Genomic DNA, 26,362 nt, shown 5'->3' on the forward strand with positions numbered 1-26,362 from the left:
CCCGGTGGGCTGCCAATTAGAGCCAGAGCTCTGCCCCCAACAAGCCGCCAGGCTCGTAACCAAACGAAATGCGGCGCTGTTTGTGCCTAGCAGAAGCGAGCAAATAAAGCTAATGCAGCCCGCCCCTGCCTCTAAATCACCGCCTAACCACACTGGATGATTTGTTTACTACAGCAAAACAATATAAAGTTATTTAAAAATTGCTGAGCAGATGGCAAGAAAATCAATAGCAGAGCTGCAGGTGATGTATCGTCGGAGCCGCGTGCTGGAAGAGCTTCCGCCGCGCGCTCCACGCAGATGGAAGCGGCGATATTAGTGATTGCGTTTCTCGTCCAAGTCCCAATTGTTTTAACCTATTAATCAAGGAGATTGCTCCCTCTCCAGGTTATAATTCACCTGGATTTTCAGTTTTTTTTTGCTGTGAAATATTTTTCCTTGATATATTCTCACTTTTAGACTGCAGATGGTCTTTTTGGCTCTTTCAGGCCCCCAGAATAGATTCAGCCTTATAGTGATACGTAATAGAACAGCACATGGAAGTCACTCTGTTTTCATATGTAATGTGGTCTCTAGTAACCGAAACATGCCTTTTTTTATGTCTCTCGTCGAGCAAGACCAGTTGCCTCACAGCCTCAAGTGTTCTTTAAAAAAAAAATACAAACAAATCTGTAGTTATATATGGATATATATATATATATATATTCACAGATAAAAGAGCTTTAAGTCTGCCCTCTTCATCTATTGATCTGTTCAAGTGCCAATCACGTTTTACTTCCGCCCACCACAGCTGAAGTCCACTTCAGCCATGATGGAAATTAGCTCTTGCACAAACGTACATCCTACTTTAGTGCAATTTCTGCTTTAATTTCATGTTTTCTTTTGTTTTGCAACGATTCATGTTGGTCTTATTATGTTATCAAACACGCATGCCACCTTTATATGATGTATTTTTTATTACCTTTCACACTTCTAATGTCGAATATATATGTTTGAGGAAAAAAAATAGACTTGCAAAGGTTATTGCATGTTATCCTGAAGTTGCCACTTGATCACGTGTGATCTTGGGCAGCCGAGTGCTTCAGTGTCTTTACTCACAAATCAGGAGTGTCTAGAAGTAAACGTAGTTGTGTGAGGGCTAGGTGATGGAGGACCTTGGAGCTTTGCACTTAAATCTCCAATTAAAAGAGGCTGCTAGTTGGTAGTTATAATAGTGCTTTTCCAGGTAGCAGATTTTTTATGTGGCCTTCGGGGAGGAACATAATGATGACTTTAAAGGCTGCACAGCTCCAAGTGGGCATTGAGGAGCAGTATCCCCCGACCATCTGTGCAGTTTGACTCTGCAAGATTTCCTCTTATTTAGTTTTTGGCGACAGTTTGTATACAAAGGAACCCCTGAATTAGCAGATCTGATTCTGCTATGGGACATTCTCCTGCAGTAGCAGATTTGATTCTGCTATGGGACATTCTCCTCCAGTAGCAGATCTGATTCTGCTATGGGAGATTCTCCTGCAGTAGCAGATCTGATTCTGCTATGGGACATTCTCCTGAAGTAGCAGATCTGATTCTGCTATGGGACATTCTCCTGCAGTAGCAGATCTGATTCTGCTATGGAACATTCTCCTGAAGTAGCAGATCTGATTCTGCTATGGTACATTCTCCTGAAGTAGCAGATCTGATTCTGCTATGGGAGATTCTCCTGCAGTAGCAGATCTGATTCTGCTATGGGACATTCTCCTGAAGTAGCAGATCTGATTCTGCTATGGGACATTCTCCTGCAGTAGCAGATCTGATTCTGCTATGGAACATTCTCCTGCAGTAGCAGATCTGATTCTGCTATGGGGCATTCTCCTGAAGTAGCGGATCTGATTCTGCTATGCGACATTCTCCCGAAGAAGCAGATCTGATTCTGCTATGGGAGATTCTCCTGCAGTAGCAGATCTGATTCTGCTATGGAACATTCTCCTGAAGTAGCAGATCTGATTCTGCTATGGGACATTCTCCTGCAGTAGCAGATCTGATTCTGCTATGGAACATTCTCCTAAAGTAGCAGATCTGATTCTGCTATGGAACATTCTGTGGAATTTTAGTTTGCGAGCTAAACATCATCTGCGCCAGCTTGTCACCCACGTACAACATGCAAAACAGCCATTTTAGGTATCATGGTCTCCTTGTCCACACTCGATCACCAGCGCGCCCCTCTGACCCAGCAAGCATCCTCCGCGCACCCTGGCTCCCCCTCCCTCCCCCTCATCATAACCCTTCTGCATGACCCTGTCCTTGGAAGTCACGCCTGCGCCTGACCAGCATCTCCTCTCCTCCCATGAATGCCCCTCTGTTGATAAACCTTCCCTCCGCGCTCTATTGTCCACGCGGCATGAATACCACTCCTTTGATGACCCCTTCCCCCGTGTCCAGCTGTCCACACAGGTCCGAGGCCATCGCCTAAGCCGGGAGATATCATTTACTGCCCCTTATTGTATGAGGTCGCTCTCCTTCAAAGGACCCTCTATTGATCCAGGCCTCCCCACCCCCTGTGATATGATCAGGCGCACACATCCTAAGACTCGACGGAACACTCAGCTGCGTGATGACCCCCTCCTCTTATCAGCAGGTTGAGGACCTCTATTGGCTGTTAGAGCACCTCGAGACGATACCTTGTTGTCTGATCTGATGTGTTCTGCTCCGTCGGAATAAAACTTCTGTTTCCTGCCTTCTGGTCTCCGGCGCCTGCCTCATTGCTTGGTAAATTTGAATGGTACAAGGGCGGTTAGCGCCGGGCAAATCTTGAGAAAGGTCCTAGCCCTACCTTATTCTACAATTGGCGTCCCAAAGCGTGGGGCCCATCAGCGACACGTGGATCCAGTGGGAGAGGTCCCGACGACAGAGTGAACGACTGCAACGATCGGGAAGAGCTCGTGTCCGATAGACCCTCGTCTGACAGCCGATCATCCGACCTTCACTAGTTCTGAACAGACCTCTCTCGAGTGATCTACGGTCCTGACTGGGAACCATCAGGAGTGCCACGGGCATCACGAAGGAGAGAGGACGATCGGGCGCTGGATCCAGAGGACAGGAAACCGTCCATGCGGTCCGGGTAAGGTCGTGTAAACACGACGAATTGAGAAAAGATTGTTTTGTTTGGATAATACTAGTATTACGCTTTGTTGAAACCTCTGGAGATTCGCTGTCTGCAAACGGAGAAAACAACAGGCTCTCTCTTTGCAAACAGTGAAGGATAGGTAACGCAGACTTTTGTCCCCGTTGTAATCCGTCGTGCCTATCTTCCTCCCCCACTGTTTCCCGAACTGTCATTCGTGGATTATTGTCTGGAGATTCTTTGTCTGCAAACAGGGAAGAACAAGGTCTCTCTTTGCAGGTAGAGAAAGAGTAGGTAACGATAACTTTTCGTGCCCACTTATTCTCCCCACTGATTGTTTTGATTGACCGATTGTTCGGTATTGGTTCGTTTGAGGTATTCACCGCCGGCAAACAACGGAGAATAGAAATATTCTGTCTAGTCTTTGCCCGCCGTGATAAGATAGGTAGTGCAGACTTTTGTCCCCGTTGTAATCCGTCATGCCTATCTTCTACCCACTGGTTGGTAGCCTGTTTAGCCCGGACCGCTTATTAGAGATGAACCATCCAGCTCCACTGGAGGGCACCCCTAATAAGGACATGTTCACTAAGCATGGAATAGTCGCTATAGCTTATACTAAGTTATGGCATAAATATACAAAAAAGAACCCTGAAAGTCAGTGGCCACTGATAGGTTCCTTTAATGAAAATAAAATAAAAACATTAGAAATAGCGCTCCAGAAGAATAAGACCACGCCCACTATGCTCGACAGTATCGGCATGTGGCGCAAAGAAACCGAACAACGAAAGAAAAGAGAAGAAGCAAAAATAGGGAAAGAATTACGAAAGGCAGCCCACCTAGCCGCAAAGCAACTAGAAGAGGAAATAAAAGCAAGAAAGGAAGCTACACAAAACCAAGAATCAGGGTCGACAGGCCAATGTCCTGTTAGGACCCCCTCTGCGCTCTACCCTGAATTGCCCTCCAAACAACGGGCAAACGATGAGTTACTGCTAGGTCCCCCAATCATCTACATGCCCCCTCCATATGCTCCCAGCCAACAAAGCCTGCAAGCCCCGAGTGTGAGTGAAAGTGACCCTAGCGCTAGTGCACCAGCCCTCACGGCCTCTGCACCAGCCACATTAACAACTTCGTCAGACGATCCCGAGGCTAGCAAACAATCACCAGCCAGACTAAATAGGTTGAGCAAAGATGAGCGGGATGGGATCGACAAAATAGCAAAGACATTAGTAGAACGAAGGGAGAGCGAAGATTATACAATGAGCGTATATAACTCACATGCCGACAACTACAGACGGCATTTCATCTTGCGATTCAGCTACTACACCCTGAACGCATATGAAGATAGGTATCAAAGTAAGGGTCCCGCTAAACTAACAACGCTGTATAGGAAGATTGATGTTGGAGATGGGACTGAACGTTAGGCGACGGAGCTCTTCATGCAGATGCTTGAGGTCTTCTGCCACCTCACGGAACAAAAACCAGAAGCCAAGGTTACAGCCCCTGAAACGACCTCGGTAGAAGTAGCCAATACTATGATGCCTATCAGAGAAGCGGCTCCTTACTGGATCCCGCCACGTGGCCAGGGAACAAGCGATGATATTAATCATGCAGATGCAAAAGGGAGGGTTGTGTACAATTGGGTTTACCAACCATGGGACCGACAGGATATCCTAACCTTCAAACAAACCCTGCCCGATTTAAGAAAGAACCCGACAGCATTTTATACCGAATTAGGCACAGCCTTGGGTTCGACAATAATGACTTTAGCGGACATTGACTTGTTCTTTGGGTTATGCCTGCCAGCTGACGTGTGGAAGCAAATCCGGAAGGCTGACCACACGGATCTGTTTGGACATATCTGGAACCAACTCAGTGAACTAGATAGACAACGAGAGCCTGGAAGGAAACCAGTGAAGGACATACTGGAACTCCCAGACAAACTAGTCCAGAAATTAAAGACACTGATCCCAGAAAGAAAGGTAGATTGGTCGATAGTCACGGCCTGTCGACAGAAACCGCAGGAAGATGTGTCAGAATACTTCTCCCGATTCGAGACAGTGTTCTCCGACTACAGTGGCCAAGACATGACCACCGCAACCGGACAGCACCTGTTTGTACAAAATTATGTAAAGGGCCTAACACAAGAAGTCTCCCAAAAACTGCAGACGAGTGAGAGTAGTTGGGGGGCCTCCAAACCCGCAGCTATCCTCCAGATGGCTCAGTATTACGAGCACCAAAAGAATGAGAATGATAGGGCGTCCGAGAAAAAGAAGAAAGATTTAAAGGAAAGGGTAATGATAGCCCAGATACAGGGTATAGCGGTAGGACGGGAACACCAAAGGGGGAACTACCAATCAACCACCCCCAGAGATCTACCTCCTAAAGATCACACCCCAGCACCCCACACTGGACTTAGAGACATTAGCAATGACCAATGCGCCTTCTGCAAAGGGTTCGGCCATTGGAAATCCCAGTGTCCGGTTCTGCTAGAGATGAATAGGAATAGGGATTCCAGGGATGTGGCAGGTGGTCCGAGGAATAGAGTACAGGGACGAGGGCACCCCAACGACACCAACAATGACAGATCAGGGAGACTGAACACATTTGACCGTCCCCGACAGAACCAATATCAGCTATCCGAAGGTGAAAATGCCCCCGATTTTGCATAGGACTGCCAGGGGCAAGGGAGGGATCCAGTCGAGCTCTGTGTTGACCAGCAAGGTCCTTATGTCACCGCTAAGGTCCTGGGTACAGAGTCTCCATTCTTGGTAGACACTGGGGCGACACGTAGTGTGTTATCAAAACGACTGATTCCAAGGGCACCCTTGTCTGGCTCACACATAACGTCAATAGGTTTCGATGGAACGCCCTCCACTAACCCCCTGTCCGTACCTATTACCTTTGACCTAGAAAACAACACCACTGACGCGACATTTCTACTCTCCTCCAACTCCCCTGACGCCATTATGGGCATTGACTTACTGAAACATTTTCGAGCTACCATTAGGTGTTCCCCAGATGGAATACGAGTCATCCTGTACGACAACCCAGACTTGCCCAGATCCCGTCCCCCACGACACATGTGCTCCATAACTGACGCTGACCTGTCCCTGCTTGACACCCTGCCTCCGTACCTGTGGGCCAAAAATGACTCTGATGTGGGGCGAATGATGATTGATCCTATTCACATAACTGTACGACAGGACGCTATGCTCCCGAAACTCCCGCAATATCGGATATCGCCAGAGGGTGAGAAGGCACTGGTAGCGATCATTCAATCTCTGGTGGATGCAGGAGTGGTTGAAGAGGTTGTTAGCAACGTCTGCAACAGCCCAATCCTACCTATTGTTAAGAAGCAAGGTGAAGGAGATGAGAAAGCGTACCGCTTCATCATCGACTTGCGAGAGATTAACAAAGTGGTTGTACCCCAATATCCTGTAGTCTCCGATATCACCACCATTCTGACCCTCATCCCGTCCACTGCCACCACCTTCACTGTCATCGACCTTAAGAACGCGTTTTTCTCTATCCCCATTCATCCAGACAGCCGTTATCTCTTCGGCTTCACTTTAAAATCCCGCTCGTACCGATTTTGTAGAGCTCCCCAGAGGTACACTGAAAGTCCCAGCATTTACAGCCAGGCCCTCAAAAGACAGCTGGATGCCTTCCAGCTACCAGAGGGAGTGGTGTTGATCCAATATGTCGATGATATCCTTTTGGCGGCCGACACCACCCCGCTTGCAACGACAACCACCGTCCAACTCCTACACTTTCTTGCAGAAAATGGCCATAAAGTCTCCAAAAAGAAGTTACAGTTCTGCCAGCCACAAGTGACTTACCTAGGCCATCTTCTGTCCAAAGAAGGGAGGAAACTTACGCCCGACCGAATCCAAACCATCCTAGACACCCCCATCCCAAAAACACAAAAGCAGGTCCGCTCTTTGGTTGGCCTAACCTCTTTTTGCAGACAGTGGTTGCCTAATTACAGCCTCATTGTGAAACCATTACTTGCCCTGCTGACCAAAGATGTCCCCTCCCCGCTTCCTTGGACCACTGAGTGTCAAGCCTCCTTTAAGGAATTACGGGATGCACTCTGCTCAGCACCCGTCCTCGGAACGCCGGATTACTCCAAACCCTTCTCCCTCTTCACCCACGAAAGGGAGGGATGCGCATTGTCTGTCCTAACTCAATCGATTGGTCCTAAGCAGCGCCCTTGTGCCTACTTCTCCGCCACTCTTGATCCTGTAGCCAGAGCTTTGCCTGCCTGCCTTCGAGCAGTAGCTGCCGCTGCTGTCTCTATCCGTCAGAGCGAGGGAATCGTACTTTCCAACTCCCTCACTGTATTAGTGCCCCATGCAGTCGACACCCTTTTGAACCAGACAAAGACCCAACACCTGACTAGCGCACGACTGACAGGGTACGAGTTGACTCTGCTTGCACCCCACATCACACTAAAGAGATGCACGACTTTGAATCCTGCCACATTACTGCCCCTGCCTGAAAATGACCCCGACGTGCCTCCCATACACGACTGTGTGACCCTCACGGACGAACAGACTAGGAGTAGGGTTGACCTCCGAGACACTGCCTTTCCTGACCCCGATGGAGAGCTATGGGTAGACGGCTCATGCATCAAACTCTCAGATGGCACCACTTCAGCTGCCTATGCAGTAACGACAGCCCGAACAGTAGTTGAGACAGCCTGCATCACACAACGATCTGCCCAGGCAGCAGAGCTGATAGCCCTCACCCGAGCATGCATCATAGCCGCAGGGACCACCGCGAACGTATATACGGACAGCCAGTATGCCTTCGGAGTGGTCCACCATTTTGGGCTCCTGTGGAGGGAGAGGGGATTCCTGACGTCCCACGGCACCCCAATCCTCCACGGAGATCTAGTTTCCGCTCTGATTGAAGCAGTTCTCCTCCCCAGACGATTAGCGGTAATCAAATGTCAAGCGCACAAAAGGGTGACAGACTTAGTTGGACAAGGGAATGCATTGGCCGACATCACCGCACGAACCACAGCTGAGAATAGGACGGCAACACGCATGTATGTGACCAGGTCACAAGCAGAGAGATGGACTGACGCAAGGGAAATGATCAGAGACATCCAGTCGGCCAGCACCCCTCACGAACTGACTAAGTGGGCAGGGGTGGGTTTGAAGGACGAAGAGGGCTGCTGGCGAACAAAAGATGCAAACAGATGGTTGCTACCCGACTCATACCTGATCCCCATACTGACAATGGCACACTCCCCCGCACACATAGGATCTGCACCCATGATCGAACTCATTTCCAAAGTCTGGCACAACGACAAAATCCCTGACTCAGCCAGACGCCTAGTTCAGCAGTGCCTCATCTGTCTGCGACACAACCCCGGGAAAGGAACTGTGGTACCCCGGGGAGGGTTTGGGACCCCCAATCACCCCTTTGAGGTCCTTCAGATGGACTACATCCAACTAGAGAGATGCCAAAACCTGAAGTATGTACTAGTCGTCGTATGTGCCTTCAGCAAATGGGTAGAGGCCTATCCAACCCGTGACAACACTGCCATGACTACTGCCAAAGTACTACTGAAGGAATTCTTCCCTCGCTATGGCCTTTGTCGAATTTTATGGAGCGACAATGGCCCCCACTTCATAGCTGAGGTTATCCAACTAATCCTAAAGGGGTTGGGGGTGAAGCAAAGGTTTCATGCGGTCTTCCACCCCCAATCCGCCGGTCTAGTGGAACGCCATAATGCCACACTGAAGCTGAAATTGTCAAAAATAGTGGCCACCACTGGACTTAACTGGCCGGATGCCCTCCCACTGGCCTTGTTATCGATGCGCTCCACTCCCACCAAGCACCATTTGACCCCCTACGAGGTCGTGTTTGGGCGACCGATGAATCTCTGGACTGCTCCCAAACCGACCTCCATTCATGACGTCCCAGACGTCCTGCTATCTGATTATTTGTGCAAGTTAACTAAAACGTTGTCTGTCATTCATCAACAGGTGCAGCAGGCCATCCCCGACGCTTCCAGGGGCCCCGGCCACGACATCCAACCGGGAGATTTCGTCCTAATACGAAATTTCCAGCGGACCAAGAGTCTGGAACCTCGGTGGACGGGCCCCTGGCAAGTGCTGATTACCACCCGAACGGCGCTCCGAGTGGAGGGGAAAAAGCACTGGCTGCACGCACATCATTGCCGAAAGGTCTCTGCGAACCTGGCCACGACAGAAAACGTCAACACCCAAGAAGAGCTCCTGAGCAAAGATCGACCGACATTGAACTGTTATCCCGATACTGAGGCACTTGAACTTGCAAAATTCTCTGATCCCACTGTGCCATCCAGAGAAGGGTATTTCCTGCGTCGAAAGGAGGGAGTTTCGGCTAAGTAGGCCACGGACTAAGTTAAATCTCAGAACGGTGACCTAAACACAATCAAGGGTTACCGGGAGAGAAGCTAAACGAAGTCTGTGGTTCTGCCCACTACCGAGCCCCTTGAAGGTGATGGAAGCGCCAGATAAGAAGATGATGGAAGCGCCAGATAAAAAGATGATGGAAGCAACAGGAAATACCCAGTATAGAAATCCAAAAACTGACAACTTGCACAAATCAAAGACAATCGCACTCTTCATTGTCTTCCTCTTCTGCCTCCTCCTCATGACCTCCTTCTGGATTCTGGAGGAAAGCACACCGGCTCATGAGGCATTGCTACCTACTGCACAGCCAACACCCCTGAAAGAGCATCACCTAATCTCTCTGTCGCCTCAGCTCCGAGAAAGGCGCAGGGAATTCTGGAACAATTCCTTCGTGCAACTGTTGCACCAACACAACCTTGCTGCAAATGCTACGAACTGCTGGATCTGCGGGTTGCTCCCGCATGCTACAGGACACTCCATCCCCTTCATCCCTTCTCCTTTCTCAGTTCACGGCTCTTGCCTCGCCTGGTTGATCCTCATGCAGGAGAGCCACAAGGACAACACCACCTCCAGCCGGACAGTGTCACACTTCTACTCTGGGTTCTGGCTGAACAAAACCGAAAAGACCTCTGTTGCTCGCAGGCGCCACCTTCCTTAAAGACATTCCAGCCAAAGAACGAGTCGAAGTACAGGTGCTCCACAATCCAGCCAGAACCACCTTCTCTCATCTGCAAAAACAAACTACCGCCACCCTGACTGTGGCCCTGTCTGTTATCAATGTCACAGGTCTCGTGTGTCTCGAAGGCCATGGAACGCAGCTGGTGGGTCACAGCGCCTGCCGAATCACCAGAACATTGGACTCAGCTGACCCCCCTTCCTTTGTTGCTTCTCCGAATATGTACTTTGTGTGTGGCACCAAAGCTTACACCTGGCTTCCGAGGGGTTGGAGGGGCGCCTGTTACATTGCCTTTGTTCTTCCACCCACATATGTAGCCCCTGCCAACCATCACCGACAGAGGCGTGCAGATGACATTGGACAAGCCGACTCCACCGGAGCACAGTTCCTAGATGCAGCAAAGGGACTTGTTCCTCTGTGGGGCCCAATGGCAAACAGCCGTGCTATCCGACACCTGACCCAGGCAGTAGAAACAACGATCAACATCACGGCTGGCATCCTCGCCAACAACACTGCGGAGCTTCAGGCGGTCCGCCTTGTGACCCTTCAAAATCGTCTTGTCCTAGACGTGGTCCTAGCCGACCGAGGAGGAGCATGCCGCATCATCGGATCCAGCTGCTGCACCTACGTGCCAGAACAACTCGCCTTCAGTCTACAAAGCCATTGAACACCTCCACAGACTTTCCTCAGAGGTTCACCAAGAACAGGAAGGATGGTCGCTTGGGAGCTGGTTTTGGGACGCTTTGAAGAACTGGGGTTGGAAGTTGTTTTCCTTCGTGCTGATACCTGTTGTGATATTATGTGGGTGTTGCTTAGGTATCCAATGTCTGCCACCTGTGTGCGGCCTTGTTTCTAACTGTGTGTGCCCAAAGACTTTGGACTTCCGAAATGAGCACATGAGTCCCCTCTATGAAGTAGAAATACGTGGCCTTATGGGGATAAATCCAAACTGACAAGTTGGCGAGACATGTTAAAAGGGAGGACTGTGGAATTTTAGTTTGCGAGCTAAACATCATCTGCGCCAGCTTGTCACCCACGTACAACATGCACAACAGCCATTTTAGGTATCATGGTCTCCTTGTCCACACTCGATCACCAGCGCGCCCCTCTGACCCAGCAAGCATCCTCCGCGCACCCTGGCTCCCCCTCCCTCCCCCTCATCATAACCCTTCTGCATGACCCTGTCCTTGGGAGTCACGCCTGCGCCTGACCAGCATCTCCTCTCCTCCCATGAATGCCCCTCTGTTGATAAACCTTCCCTCCGCGCTCTATTGTCCACGCGGCATGAATACCACTCCTTTGATGACCCCTTCCCCCGTGTCCAGCTGTCCACACAGGTCCGAGGCCATCGCCTAAGCCGGGAGATATCATTTACTGCCCCTTATTGTATGAGGTCGCTCTCCTTCAAAGGACCCTCTATTGATCCAGGCCTCCCCACCCCCTGTGATATGATCAGGCGCACACATCCTAAGACTCGACGGAACACTCAGCTGCGTGATGACCCCCTCCTCTTATCAGCAGGTTGAGGACCTCTATTGTGGAGGTATATGGGGGTGGGATTGACACGAGGATTACGGGGATGTCTTTTTCCTGGCTTCACAATGTTCTGATTATAATAAAGAAAGGTCACATGCCATAAACCAGTGTATAAGAGGCCAGGCCTCCGAGAGGCTGTTAGAGCACCTCGAGACGATACCTTGTTGTCTGATCTGATGTGTTCTGCTCCGTCGGAATAAAACTTCTGTTTCCTGCCTTCTGGTCTCCGGCGCCTGCCTCATTGCTTGGTAAATTTGAATGGTACAAGGGCGGTTAGCGCCGGGCAAATCTTGAGAAAGGTCCTAGCCCTACCTTTTTCTACAATTCTCCTGAAGTAGCAGATCTGATTCTGCTACGGGACATTCTCCTGCAGTAGCAGATCTGATTCTGCTATCTGACATTCTCCTGCAGTAGCAGATCTGATTCTGCTATGGAACATTCTCCTGAAGTAGCAGATCTGATTCTGCTATGGGACATTCTTCTGCAGTAGCAGATCTGATTCTGCTATCGGACATTCTCCTGCAGTAGCAGATCTGATTCTGCTATGGGATATTCTCCTAAAGTAGCAGATCTGATTCTGCTATGGGATATTTTCCTAAAGTAGCAGATCTGATTCTGCTATGGGATATTCTCCTGAAGTAGCAGATCTGATTCTGCTATCGGACATTCTCCTGCAGTAGCAGATCTGATTCTGCTATGGGATATTCTCCTAAAGTAGCAGATCTGATTCTGCTATGGGATATTTTCCTAAAGTAGCAGATCTGATTCTGCTATGGGATATTCTCCTGAAGTATCAGATCTGATTCTGCTATGGGATATTCTCCTGAAGTATCAGATCTGATTCTGCTATGGGATATTTTCCTAAAGTAGCAGATCTGATTCTGCTATGGGAAATTCTCCTGAATTAGCAGATCTGATTCTGCTATGGGACATTCTCCCGAAGTAGCAGATCTGATTCTGCTATGGGAGATTCTCCTGAATTAGCAGATCTGATTCTGCTATGGGACATTCTCCTGCAGTAGCAGATCTGATTCTGCTATGGGACATTCTCCTGAAGTAGCAGATCTGATTCTGCTATCGGACATTCTCCTGCAGTAGCAGATCTGATTCTGCTATGGGACATTCTCCTGCAGTAGCAGATTTGATTCTGCTATGGGATATTCTCCTGAAGTAGCAGATCTGATTCTGCTATGGGAGATTCTCCTGCAGTAGCAGATCTGATTCTGCTATGGAACATTCTCCTGAAGTAGCAGATCTGGTTCTGCTATGGAACATTCTCCTGAAGTAGCAGATCTGATTCTGCTATGGGACATACTCCTGCAGTAGCAGATCTGATTCTGCTATGGAACATTCTCCTGAAGTAGCAGATCTGATTCTGCTATGGTACATTCTCCTGAAGTAGCAGATCTGATTCTGCTATGGAACATTCTCCTGACTTAGCAGATCTGATTCTGCTATGGGACATTCTCCTGCAGTAGCAGATCTGATTCTGCTATGGAACATTCTCCTGAAGTAGCGGATCTGATTCTGCTACGGGACATTCTCCTGCAGTAGCAGATCTGATTCTGCTATGGAACATTCTCCTGAAGTAGCAGATCTGATTCTGCTATGGGACATTCTCCTGCATTAGCAGATCTGATTCTGCTATGGAACATTCTCCTGAAGTAGCAGATCTGATTCTGCTATGGGACATTCTCCTGCAGTAGCAGATCTGATTCTGCTATGGAACATTCTCCTAAAGTAGCAGATCTGATTCTGCTATGGAACATTCTCCTGAAGTAGCAGATCTGATTCTGCTATGGGACATTCTCCTGCAGTAGCAGATCTGATTCTGCTATCGGACATTCTCCTGCAGTAGCAGATCTGATTCTGCTATGGAACATTCTCCTGAAGTAGCAGATCTGATTCTGCTATGGGACATTCTTCTGCAGTAGCAGATCTGATTCTGCTATCGGACATTCTCCTGCAGTAGCAGATCTGATTCTGCTATGGAACATTCTCCTGAAGTAGCAGATCTGATTCGGCTATGGGACATTCTCCTGCAGTAGCAGATCTGATTCTGCTATGGAACATTCTCCTGCAGTAGCAGATCTGATTCTGCTATGGAACATTCTCCTGAAGTAGCAGAACTGATTCTGCTATGGGATATTCTCCTGAAGTGGTAGATCTGATTCTGCTATGGAACATTCTCCTGAAGTAGCAGATCTGATTCTGCTATGGAACATTCTCCTGAAGTAGCAGATCTGATACTGCTATGGGAGATTCTCCTGAAGTAGCAGATCTGATTCTGCTATCGGACATTCTTCTGCAGTAGCAGATCTGATTCTGCTATGGAACATTCTCCTGAAGTAGCAGATCAGATTCTGCTATGGGACATTCTCCTGCAGTAGCAGATCTGATTCTGCTATGGAACATTCTCCTGAAGTAGCAGATCTGATTCTGCTATGGGATATTCTCCTAAAGTAGCAGATCGGATGCTGTTATGGGAGATTCTCCTGCAGTAGCAGATCTAATTCTGCTATGGAACATTCTCCTAAAGTAGCAGATCTGATTCTGCTATGGGATATTCTCCTAAAGTAGCAGATCTGATTCTGCTATGGGAGATTTTCCTAAAGTAGCAGATCTGATTCTGCTATGGAACATTCTCCTGAAGTAGCAGAACTGATTCTGCTATGGGATATTCTCCTGAAGTGGTAGATCTGATTCTGCTAAGGAACATTCTCCTGAAGTAGCAGATCTGATTCTGCTATGGAACATTCTCCTGAAGTAGCAGATCTGATACTGCTATGGAACATTCTCCTGTAGTAGCAGATCTGATTCTGCTATGGGATATTCTCCTGAAGTAGCAGATCTGATTCTGCTATGGGACATTCTCTTGAAGTATCATATCTGATTCTGCTATGGGACATTCTCTTGAAGTATCAGATCTGATTCTGCTATGGAACATTCTCCTGAAGTAGTAGATCTGATTCTGCTATGGAACATTCTCCTGTAGTAGCAGATCTGATTCTGCTATGGGAGATTCTCATGAAGTAGCAGATCGGATTCTGCTATGGGACATTCTCTTGAAGTATCAGATCTAATTTTCTGGGACATTCTCCTGCAGTAGCAGATCTGATTCTGCTATGGAACATTCTCCTGAAGTAGCAGATCTGATTCTGCTATCGGACATCCATGATGCTGTGTTCTGAGATGTGCAGGTCCTTCATTTGGTCTCTCCACCCAGTAGTCTTGACGGGTACACCTCTCTCGGCCCTCTCTAAAAAGGACCATGCTGATGGCAGTATTACTATGTTTGGGGAGCATTAGCTGCACCCTGTGCTGTTCCTTATTAGTGTTCTGATGTAAATGAAGCGGATTGGTGACGTTACAACGCAGGCTATTACAACGCCTGCTGTTACAACGCAGTTTTTACATTGCATACCATTACAACGCATAGTGCTTTTAAGCGCTGGATAGTGAATTATTTAATTTACTATTCCAACTCCAGTCCCCGTGGATAGTAGGGAAGGTGTTGGATAGTAAATTAAATATATTCCCTATCCTAGAGCGCCCCCCAGCGCAATGCGTTGTAATGGATTGCGTTGTAATGGTTGCGTTGTAATGGTAGTGCGTTGTAATGAATGCGTTGTAAGTGATGTTTCCCAAATGAAGCCAGTAGTCTGGGTTTTATGCTTATATTTTTGTATGCTGAGAAATATCTGCAGACATTAAATGGATTGACTTTGCTGTAGTGACCATGAACATCGGAACGTGTACACACTTCTCGTTAACCCCTTTGCTGCAGTGTTAATTTTGCCGCGGTGCGAGGGGGGACGGGGTTGGCTGTTGTGCTCTGGTACTGATGACGGCTCCCAGCTGTCATAAATCATGGTGTGCATGTGCTCATGACGGCCGGGAGCCGTCAGAACTCCGTCCACTGATTAATTCTCCCACACAGGCGAGGAATTAACCGCGTGTGGGCGGAGCGGCAACACTCTGTTGGCTCCCGGCCGTCATGAGCACATGTCTATTGTGACTCATGACTGCCGGGAACCGTCATGAGCATCGTAGCAGTTAAGATTACCCATATGAACATCCTTATATTTGTGACAGTGGAGACTGTGTTATATAAGTTATGTTGATTTGTAGAGTGCAGCTAATTTCCGTAAGGGTATGCAGGAGCATGAGCAGGTGAGCCGGCGTATGGTCCTTGCAGAGTTATTCAAAGAGCCAGGGGCCTCATTTATGAGAAATGACGCATCGCTGCGTGAAAGCAGCGACGCGTCACTTCTCAGTGCGCACTCATTTCGACATTCCTGATGCGTCATATTTAATGTATAACTCATCATGTCGTAAGGAGTTACAGATACGTCAGTATTTCTGACGTATCTGTAAGCGCAAAAGTGACGCATTGCTGGAGTATGTCTCAAAAGTGACGCAACTCCAGCATTGCTGCCTTTCACATGGGGCAACCCTCATGTGAAAGGGCCTGCGTCAGTCTTACGCCTGCTGTGAGGCAGGCGCAAGATTTTGACGCAACAGCGTCCTAAAAGTGACGCATTGAAATCTCATAGATTTCACCTCAAGTTCAAGTTAAAGTTCAAAATTTGTATAGCGCACTACTCCCCCAGAGGGTCTCAAGGCGCTTGAGGAGGGGGTGTACTTTACTTATCGAATATCCAAGTTTTTAGTTGCTTTCTGAAGGAGATGTAAGTGATGCATCTATCTAGATGCGTCACTTTGTAAATATGGCGCAACAAGGCGCATTTTGTACGCCACTGGTGTGTCACAAAAAGTGACGCAACAGCGGCGTAAGAGGGACACACCGCCTCATAAATGAGGCCCCAGGTCTTCAGCATCTTGCGGAACTCTAGAAGTGAGGAGGAAGCGATAATGTGCTGGAGGAGTTTGTTACATGTTTTGGGTGCAATGTTGGGAAACATGCTACCTCCTGCTCTGTTTTTGTGGATGTGGAGGGTGTGTTAATGTGAGAATGAGGCACAGCGACGGTGTCTGGCCAGGTGGTGAAAATGTATGAGGCTGTTGAGGTATGTCGGTTCAATGTTGTGTAAGGGTTCGTATGTGTGAGCGAGGGTTTTAAATTTCGTGAGTTTGTGAATTATTTTCTGTAGCGGGTTGTGGGTTTATAGGGGGATAGGGTGGGAAGTAATTTAATAATAAATAATTATGTTAATTTATAATAATTGTTAAGTAATTATTAATTGGTAATTAATTAAAATATAATTGGTAATTAATTAAAAATATTTAATTGATAAATAATTAATATTTAGTAAATTTTTTTTCTGTAGTGGGTTGTGAGTTTATAGGGGGATAGGGTGGGCAGTTATTTTATAATAAATAATTAATTATGTAAATTAATTAAAATTGTTAATTGTTAATTAATTAATAGTCATTTTAACCCTTACGCTATCCAGCGCTTTCCCTACTGTTGCACCCACTGGAGTGGGAATAGTAATTTTAACCCCTACGCTATCCAGCGCTTTCCCTACTGTTGCACCTACTGGAGTGGGAATAGTAATTTTTACCCCTACGCTATCCAACGCTTTCCCTACTGTTGCACCCACTGGAGTGGGAATAGTAATTTTAACCCTTACGCTATCCAATGTTTTCCCTACTGTTGCACCCACTAGAGTGGGAATAGTAATTTTAACCCCTAGGCTATCCAACGCTTTCCCTACTGTTGCACCCACTGGAGTGGGAATACTAATTTTAACCCCTACGCTATCCAACGCTTTCCCTACTGTTGCACCCACTGGAGTGGGAATAGTAATTTTTACCCCCACGCTATCCAATGCTTTCCCTACTGTTGCACCCACTGGAGTGGGAATAGTAATTTTAACCCTTACGCTATCCAACGCTTTCCCTACTGTTGCACCCACTGGAGTGGGAATAGTAATTTTTACCCCTACGCTATCCAATGCTTTCCCTACTGTTGCACCCACTGGAGTGGGAATAGTAATTTTTACCTCTACGCTATCCAGCGCTTTCCCTACTGTTACACTCACTGGAGTGGGAATAGTAATTTTTACCCCTAAGCTATCCAACGCTTTCCCTACTGTTGCACCCACTGGAGTGGGAATAGTAATTTTTACCCCTAAGCTATCCAACGCTTTCCCTACTGTTGCACCCACTGGAGTGGGAATAGTAATTTTTACCCCTACGCTATCCAACGATTTCCCTGCTGTTGCACCCACTGGAGTGGGAATAGTAATTTTTACCCCTACGCTATCCAACGTTTTCCCTACTGTTGCACCCACTGGAGTGGGAATAGTAATTTTTACCCCTACGCTATCCAGCGTTTTTCTACCGTTGAATTCACTATAGTTGTTACAATAAATTTTAACCAATTTGCTATGCTACGGTAAAAATATTATATATGTTTAGTTAATAATATGTATTTATATATATATATATATATATATATATTTATTATATATATTTTTTTGTAATTTACATTAATTATTCATTAATATTACATTTATTTAATCATTTTAACTAAGTTTATATTAAATATATTTATTTTTATATTAGTTTTAACTTAATTTAAAGACATATAAAAAAAACAATATTTTGACAGTCTATATTATTTACAGTCGATATTTTAGAGTCGATATTTTTGTACTTACCTGTATAAGGATAGAAACTCGATATTTTGTCCCTCGATATTTTCTCATCGATATTTTTGCAAGTCGATATTAATGGGCTCGATATTATTTCAGTGATCCCTCCTGAGTGAAATAGACTCTGTCCCTTCTGCTTGCAGGTACCACTCATCTAGATTTCACCGGACGCTTTCTCCTTTTGCAGCAGCGGCACTTTCCTGAAGTCCTCCATTGGGTTTGACAGTGGTTTTTCCGACACCACTTCACATGTATACACCCGGCTTCCCTAGTGTAGGTAACGTGGGTACTAGGGTATCAACAGGTGGGCGGGTTTTCCAACCTTCTGTGTTCCATGGGGTTTCCTCTGAGTCCACTGGGAAGGGTCCTTAATCTGAAAAAATCCAACTGCGACTTACATGTAGAGTTGTATGGAGCACGTAGTCATGTTCTCACATTGCACACACTCTCCTGAAGGCTGCTCTCCACAGCTACCACTTAGAGAGCTTTCAAAGGTTGTCTAATACCTCATAAATCACCATAAGAGTTGTCCATACTGGTGTAAGGTGCCCACTTACATAAGTGGACATCATATACCAGGCCGGCTTCTTACAGTAGTTGAGCCTGCTGGTGATAAGTGCTTGGATGACGGTCTGGCAGGTGTTTTGTGGTAGCCACTTGAAGATCTTATGAGGCATGCATATGTTGTGGTAGCAGGAGGTGCTTACTGTGTTGACTAGCAATGTCATCTAGGATGATCCCTATGTTTCTTGCATGGCAGTGGGAGTTGTTGTTTGTCCTAGCTCTGATGGCCACCAGATAGAGCACCATCCAAATGTCTTGCTTTTGAAGATCAGCAAATCTGTCTTATCGGAGTTGATCCTCAGGCATCATCGAGTCTGATACTATGGTCATGCAGTTTGTGAAGTTGGTTCTGGAGGTGGTTATCTTGTCTGTTAGGGAGAAGATGAGTTGTGTGATTTCTGCAGAAGAGATGATGGAGATGCCTCGGGTTCAGATTATATCTGTTAGTGGGGTCAGGTAGGGGGTCACCCTACTTAAATTCAGACAGCGACTGAAATATTGGTGGTATTTTATCCAAAATGTTGTAAAGCTATTTTAATAAGAGTGCAGAGGGAGCCTCTCCTCCTGCGAAGGCAGTAATTAGAAACTTCATTTGGGACCTCTTTTTTTCTGAAAATGAGGACTTTTCTGCTGGTGTTCGTGGCACTGAAGTTGCTGCTAAGTCTTCCAACGGGGAATTTGTCGACTTGTCTGATGTATAATGCCTTAAAATCCAATTTATTTTCCTCTTCTCCATTTAAACAGACCTAAACACTAGTTCAGGACCCACAGGCCACTGGAGGACGCACACTGGTAGTTGCACATATGCAGTGGCCACTATAGTGCATTCTGGGAGGAGGAAAATCCACAACCTACATACATATGAAAGTTGGAGAAATAGTGATTGACGTTGGACTGCTGCCTAACTTTCAGGACTTAGAGACATAAACTGAAGCTCCTCTCCAGCTAATAATACATTTTCTTGTTCAGAGGCATGCCTAGGCACGGCTGCAGATGCTTGCAGAACACAGAGCTGAGTGTTGCTAGTTTGCTATTTGCTATTAGTGAACAAGCCTGAAGTACCCCCCTAAAGCTCTTCTGGCTTGCCCTGCAAATGATGCATACTGTGCTTGTGTGAAAGCTTCCCTGCCAGCCCAAGGAGTCAAGAGATAGCAACATCGTGCCTAGAAGCCCTTTCACTTCCTCATCAGAGATCAGAGGAGTCCTGCATCAAGAACCTACTGTTGAGAGTGAAGAGGATTTGAGTATTGGATCTACATAGCAAGCACAATCCTACACTACACCACTTTTCAAGGTTTATTGACTCTTTTACTCTGCTTTCTATGCAGAGGTCTAGTACTCAATGGTTCTGTCTACTATCTTGCTCTATCGAGAAAGATCGCAGTTGTCCACTACATGCACTCTTTGTGTCCGGGAAGCTACAGTGTCTTTGGATCAGATTTTGATCTGCTACACTCATCTCTTGAGTGGTTCATACTCATGTGTGGAGCCACAGACCTAGGATCACTGCTAAAGGCCTCCAGGTCACAAGATACCTCCGTTTTAAGAGAATGACAACTGCAAACTGGACATATAGTCTTATCTTTCTGGACACACTAGCCTACTCTTCCCAGATGTCAAGAAATTATTTGTTTCCTTTGCAGGGATACTGTAAGATTTACCATGAAGTTGTTTTCTCTGAGATGTTTTCAAACATTGTTAAATATTCTAAAGTTTTGCAGTGACTCCATTGTACTATTTTTGTTCTAGTGGAAGTGAGTGTAGGATTTAGTGTGATAGACTGCATTTGTGAAGGTAAGGATTGTACTAGTCATGCAAAGCAGCTTGCTGTGTATTACAGAGATCAATCACACCCCTGTAGGTTTGGTAGACACATCACTTCAAAGGATGAATTTCTTTACCAACCACCACCTTGACAATGAGAAGGTGGAATGAGTAAATGTCCCTGATCCTGCCCCTTGACGGAGTGCAGATTGACGGAGTGCACCACTCACCTTACCCAGGGTGGCTGTGACTATTGCCCCCTACCCCTGCGACGAGCATGTTGGATTCACAAAAGATAGGTAGGTAAAGGGTAGTGAAAACTGCCAAATACTTTCCTCTCCATGGGAGAGAACTCCCAGGGCATGGGAAGCACAGTATCTTTTTAGTTGGGAAAAGAAAATCTCGTTTTGTGATTTTTTGTTGTTGAAAATACTAAAAGGAACCTATTTGGTACAGGGCTCCATCCTGCTGAGGGAGACATGAACCAAACAGAAAAATGCCAACATATAAATGAGGTTCACCGTCTCTGCGGGGTCAAGAAAGCATCAGAGCAGCATTCACATTGTCGAGGGAGAGCCTTCAGAGAGAAGTAGGGAGCCTCCAGCATATGACCGGGTAACTGCCCGTTACCAATCACTAGCAGTGCTTCTTGGAAGGTTCAACTGCCCATCAATCATGATGAGACACGTTTCCCTTCTGCTGGTTTGTCCTGCCCCTGGAATGGAATTCAGAGCTGGTCTGCCCATATTACAGGTGGGTTAGTCCTCTGCTGGCTTTGGTGGCCCCAAACACTTGTATGCCCTTAAGTCAGAAATGTGTCCTGGACCCCCCTTGCCATTCTGTTGGCAGCGCCCACACTACATTGTATACGCAAAAAGATGTCCAGAATCAGCTTGTGAAAGCCCTAATGCCAATTATTCCAGAGTCTATTATAATCCCTATTTCACTTACACATGTGCCAGGGTTCACAATAATTAACGTGATTACAATTCAATGTAATGGCCGCAAACAATATGTTTTTTGAACAACCAAAGACACAATTTAAGACATTAAGACAAAAGTGACCAGCATCATTAAACTGCAGTCATGCATTGACCAGTTCCAAGCAATCTGTAACCTTCTTAGTGACAGAATTACTTCTAGCATGACAACCACAGCAAATAGGGTTGTGGGAGAGCTATGCTTTTCTGGGTATGTCTCATCAGTCTTTGCAGCACAGTTCTCTGTGAGGATTAGATTGCAGACGATGCATTCTCATTGCTAGCTCAGAAGAATGAGTAACTTTTGGGCGGCCAAATGATTCCTGTCTAGCATCTCTGAGAGGCGGGGGTGAGTGCAAGGGTAGAGGCATCCTCACTTCTTATAAATGAGAATGAATTTGGAATGAGACATCACAAATATTGGCTATTGTTCAGAGGTTGGCAGGTTCCTGAGACTTCCCTCTATGGGTCGCTCTGTCTCTATACCTCTTTACCTGTCTCTTAGGGGTACAATGAGGTACGAGAGGATCCGGGGCTGAGAGCATATGCACGATTTATACCTTGCACACACTGCGAGTGGATGATTCAAATGGAGGGTGTATGTGCTCCCTTCAGATGGCGCGGAAAGCCTCACCTGCTTCAAGTGCTATGAAGAGCTAGTTGATCACCAGCACATACCAAGACCTTTCTGGTTCCAATAATTTCTAAAATGTAGTATCAGTACCCATGCTCATTTTCAACAAGCAGCAGATTTCAAAACACCAATTATAAATAGCACACAAAAGTCCAATGAAGCAATGCAAACATATGACAATATATGAACATTCATTATGGTTATATTTTTTTGTATCAATCTAAATGCAATTTAGCTTCTCTGCATTGCTGCACAGTTATTTGCCCTATGTGATAATTGAATATTATGCTTCTACCTCATTTCTGGTTTTAGGATGTTTTAGCTTTCTACTGAATTTTTAACATGCTTTATAATAGGTCTCTTAAGTCGAGAAGGATTCTTTCGCACAGGACGTCACTCTGGTGGCCCGGAAACTCCTTGAGCTGACTTCCATATGTGATTGGACTACAAATGTGTCCTCCTTTCCTTGTTGAATGATCTATGTTTTTTGTCAAACTACTGTTTATTGAAAACAAATATTGGATCTCTTCATACAGCAAGGCTATTATGCTCCATGAATCTCCTGCAGCTCCCCTCAGCCAAAGAAAACACAGTGTCTTACAATACGGGAGTTACAATAATATAATGCTAGTCTTAAGCCAGTTTTACATCTCAAGAACTTACAAACAACTTTGTAACATCCCCCCACCGTCCCCCTCCCTCGTTGTGGAGAAGCCCTAAGTGTTCTCTCATCGGACCTCTGCGGGTATCCTGAACATGGTGTTGTCTCATCTTTCGTCATCTTTGGGGGAGTCGCCAATATCCCACTGATAGGTGTTGTTTGGTGTCCCACACGCTATGATCCTAAAACTGGAAAAAGTGTAAAGCCCTCATTGTGGGAGGACAAACTGCCAGTGGCAGATCCTTTGTGAGATAGGATACTAAGGGACCCCATTTATACTCAAATTCTTATAGCCATCTCTAAAGATGTCAGACATGCAATCCATAGTTAGTATCCTCCACAGGTGTGAGTGCTACTGTGCGAGCATCGGGGCCTCCTTCATCCTCCAGGAGGCAGCTACGGCATTTTTTGCTGCCCCTATGCATACCCAAATGATTGCCTTATTCGCCCTGGTTTGATGTTCTAAAGATAAGTCTCTAAGGCCTAAGAGTGTTGCATTTATTGAGTTCGGCAGGGGGTACCCCAGTATCTCCTTCATTTGGGACAGTATTTCCTGCCAAAGGGGTTTAATGGCTGGACAGTCCCACCAAATCTGGCTGCATCCCCGCCAACACCGATCAGAGGTTTGTGGAAAAATAAATTTAAGTCTGCAGGAAAAAGATACCAATCGAACAGTGTTTTGTAGTGGGCTTCCCTCCGATCCAGTGAGTGATTGTGCTTGGCGATGTATAACCAAAAGTATTTCCACTCCCTCTCCCTCACCTCTATGCCCGGGGTGTGCTGGTTTTTTCAAGCTGCTGTTGTAGAGACCAGTAGCCCATATAGAAACGAGATCACCCCTTTTATGGAGCCCACCCTCCTTACAAAGGATTCTATCGGTGTCAACACCCACATTGACGCTTCCCTCACTGTCGGCTGAAGTGCCCAATGTTTGAGCTGGAGGTAATGAAAGTATTCTGTGAGAGCGATCTGAAAATCCTGCTGGCAGTTTTCAAACGTGAGAATATTGTGATTGTGGAATAAGTCAGATTGAACGAGGCATCCCCCCTCCCTCCAAGTATTAATAGGTCCTACCTTCAAGCTGGGGGAAACTCCGGGTAAAAATGTATCGGGGTGTATGGTCATGGAAAGGAGGTCCATCCTTGGCTCTGGGTGACCTCGTTCCAAACCCTGAGGACGGTCTGAGTGGGAAGGCTAAGATATGCTTTGAGGGGTCTGTCCTTTTTAGGTTTCCACAGGACGTCCCAGATTGTCATGCCCACAACGGCTCGATTCATGTGGCGCCAAAAATTTGTCTGACTCCCTCATGGACCATTCCGCCACCACTCGTAGCTGTGCCGCCATGTAGTAAAGCGCAAAATCTGGGAGTGCTGCTCCCTACTTCGGCCCTTAGCCGTCTCAATAGGTGGAAGGGTAAACGCACTTTTCCGTTTTGCCAGATATAGCGGAGGATCATGAACCAGACGCCAGGTAAGAATTATTTTTCCAGGTCGACCGGGAGTGCTTAGAATAGATGTAGCAGCTTGGGTAGGACGGTCATTTGATGGCGTGTTTTCGACCCAACCAAGATATGAACAGTGGTTTCCAACGTTTAGGATCCTGTTACACTTGTGTGAGTAGGGGTGGATAGTTCGCCTTGAAAAGACCCTCTAGTCTGGGAGTGATCTGGATCCCTAGATATAACTGCTTATGTTTAGCCCATATGAATAGAGGCTCCCCCTGCACCAGTAACTTTTCTCTGTGCAATAGTGTTAAGTCTAAGATGGCTGACTTTGCCAAGTTAACTCAGAAGCCTGCAACGCCTTCAAAGCTCTCCAGCACCTCCTGCAGAGCTCGTAAGGAGGTTCTGGGGGAAGTGAGAGTCAGCAGCACATTGTCGCATATAGCGATACCTTGTGTTCTTCCTCCCCAAATCTAATCCCTTGGATTTCTGGGGATGTCCGAAGCCGAATCACCAGTGGTTCGATACTTAGGGCAAACAAAAAAAGGGGATAATGGACACCCCTGCCTGGTGCCTCGACCTAGCTGGAAGGGGCTTGAGCTTGCTACGTTGACATGCACTTTCGAGCATGGGCAAGCATAATTTGCTCTGTTCATTTTAATAAATGCGTCCCCAAAGTCGAAGCTCCTCCGAGTGAGAAAGAGAAAATACCAGTCCACCCTATCAAATGCCTTTTCTGCATTCAATCCCACCAATACCGCTGGGACGCTGGGCCTGTAAACCTTTTCTATAAGGTGCAGTGTCCTACGAATATTGTCATGCAATTGTCTCCCTTTTATAAATCCCGATTAATCAGGGTGGATAATATCTGGCATAAGGTTCTGTAAGCGTGATGCGAATATTGCTGAATAAAGTTTGGCATCCAGGTTCATGAGGGCAATCGGCCTATAGAAGGCACACTTCTGTGGATCTTTCCCCAGCTTAGGTATTACTGTAATCAGGGCCTCTGCCATCGAGGCTGACACCTTTTGCCCTGTTGCTATTTCATTAAAAACCGCTGTCAGGTGGTAGATCAATTCCTGCACGTATCTCTTATAAAAATGCACTGCCAGGCCATCGGTCCCTGGTGATTTGTGTGGCTTTAGTGCTGAAATTGCTTGTCCCACTTGGAAATTGGAGGGTCTAGCTGATCCCTCCAAATTGTGGAAATCTGGGGAAGCATAAGGGCAGCCAGGTAATTCGTCTGAGCTATGACGTCTGAGGGAGTTGCACATATCGTCATGTTCTATCTCCCCCCTCCTTGCTTATACCCCCAATGTACTTCTGTTCTCTTTTTTACCGTAGCTGCTGCGCCAGGCGAGAGCCCATCTTATTTCCCTCTGCATATGCACTGCGGCGCATCTATCTATACTATGATATAATAAAGAGAGAGCCCAAACCTTTGAGGCGGGTAATCTCAGGAACTACAGCACCAATCACAACACCCAATACAGCGTTGGAAAGGGCAGTTGCAGCAGAAGGATATAGGCTATGCAGCCGCCCACCATATACATTTAGAGGGTAAAAGAACCATGCCAGCAAAGTAGTCCCTTGTGGGCGTGTCTGCGTTGTGCTGTGGGCGTGCTGTGGGCGTGTGCTGTGGGCGTGAAAAACGCTGTGGGCGTGTGGTACGTTCCGCCCTTCATGCCATGTCTCATTCCGTGTGCTGTGGGCGTATGCTGGGGGCGTGGGCGTGTGCGGGGCGCGGGATTATGGAAAGAAAAGCGAGCGTTGTGCCCAATATTTCATTGTTTTTTCTTCCCAGGTTCTGTACATTCCAGCTCCGGGTGTCCACCCTTCTCCCTTTAAATACCCCTGCCCCCCATAATCATAACCCACCCTTACTCTTTAAAATACCCCAACACCCTTAAACACTAACCCATCTTACCCCTATAAATATACCCTGTACCCCAAAACCCAAACCTATCCCTAAACCC

The sequence above is a fragment of the Lissotriton vulgaris genome, chromosome 2_2, assembly GCF_964263255.1.
Source record: "Lissotriton vulgaris chromosome 2_2, aLisVul1.2, whole genome shotgun sequence".
Lineage (NCBI taxonomy): Eukaryota > Metazoa > Chordata > Amphibia > Caudata > Salamandridae > Lissotriton > Lissotriton vulgaris.